This window comes from Crocodylus porosus, unplaced genomic scaffold, assembly GCF_001723895.1.
Source record: "Crocodylus porosus isolate Cpor-Errol unplaced genomic scaffold, CroPor_comp1, whole genome shotgun sequence".
Taxonomy (NCBI): domain Eukaryota; kingdom Metazoa; phylum Chordata; order Crocodylia; family Crocodylidae; genus Crocodylus; species Crocodylus porosus.
Window position 1 is genome coordinate 79,922,554 of NW_017728931.1, and position 1,684 is coordinate 79,924,237.

A 1,684-nucleotide genomic window follows, 5' to 3' on the forward strand; every position below is an offset into this window, starting at 1 on the left:
GCAAAGAATGATGGCACAGCAGGGTCCCCCGATGGTCTGGAGGCCAAAAATGACGATCGCAGATGACCCGGAGGCCTTCCTGGAGGCTTTCGAGTGGCAGGCCATCACACTGGGACTCGAAAGGGCCTACTGGGTGAGCCAGCTAGGGTCGCTGGTAGTGGGTAAGGCTCAGGAGGCCTATAGAGCCTTATCACGAGAGGAGGCTCGTGACTATGATACAGTTAAAGCTGCCATCTTATATCACCTTGAGATTAACCCTGAATACTACCGCCGGCTCTTTTGGGCCACGAAGGGACCCGAAGAGCGATGGCCCCGGTTGTTATTACAAAGTCTTAGGGACCTATTCGGAAAATGGGTTAATCGACCCACATGCACTATGGCCGCACTAGTGGACAAGATTATAATGGAGCAATTTGTAAATGACTTGGAAGAGCGGACACAGAGATGGGTGTGCCAGCATTCCCCTGAGTCCTGCGAGGCAGCTGTAAAGTTGGCAGAATCTTTCATGACCGCCGAATGGCATTATCCACGCGAGAGGCGGGGGCCAGGGCCTGTGATCATGAAAGAGGAGGAATGACGTAAACCTGGCCCTAAAGCCCCAGTTAGGGATATGGTGTGCTTTTATTGCGGCAAGACAGGGCATTTCGCCCGAGAATGTCGAGGATGAAGCACGGACAGATGGCAACCCCAGGGATACCCGCGTGGGCTGGTGGAAGGCCCCAAAGACCTGATCCCGGGAGAACCTATGGATTGCAGTTTTGGGACAGGGGGGGCGAACCCCGATGGGCGCGGCCTATTGTAAAGGCCCGAGTGGAGGGTCGCCTGGTTCTGGCAGTATTAGATTCAGGGTGCGCTCAGTCACTAATTAGGGCTGAGCTCCTCCCGCCAGGCTACCAGTATCAAGGGGGACCAGTAAAGGTGGCATGCTTGCATGGAGAGACACAGGCCCTCCGCAGAATGCGAGTATGGTTACAAGTTATGGAATTCCCGGAGGAGATGTTGGTCGGGGTCACCCCTAGGCTGGCATGCGTTATGTTGTTGGGCAGAGATTGGGCCCCTCTTTACCATGTGTTAGAGAGGGTCCGAGAGGTGGAAATGGTCTGTTGGGCTCAGTGGGTTTGGGATGAATGGCTTGGGGAGGCCAAGGTGGAGGAGCCTCTTGTCGATTGGCAAGAGGTTGCAAGTGGCCCGCAATTCTGGCAAGGACAAGAAGAAGACCCAGAGCTGCAGGAGCTCTGGGTGAGGGCCCAGGATGAGGGACATCAACCAGGGACGGAGTCTGGTGGAGAAAAGGAGTTCAAGGTGAGACGCAACCTTTTATACCACATCCGGCGAGGGGAGGCAGGTGTGGAGGAGGGGGAACAGTTGGTAGTACCGGGTTGCTTCTGGCAGGTGGTGTGGCAACTGGCTCACGCTAACCCAGTGGGGTGGACACTTGGGGAGAGACCGAACCCTCGGGAAAATATCTCGGTGGTTTTTTTGGCCCAAGATGGGAGAAGATGTGGCCCAGCGGCGTGCAGCGTGTCCCGTATACCAAAAGACCAGGGAGGACCGGCCACCGCAGGCACCTTTAAGGCCCCTGCCTGTTATAGATGCACCTTTCTACTGCATTGCGATGGATGTGGTAGGCCCATTGCCCCGTAGCAGTAGTGGCCACCAATACATCTTTGTATTCGCGGACTAC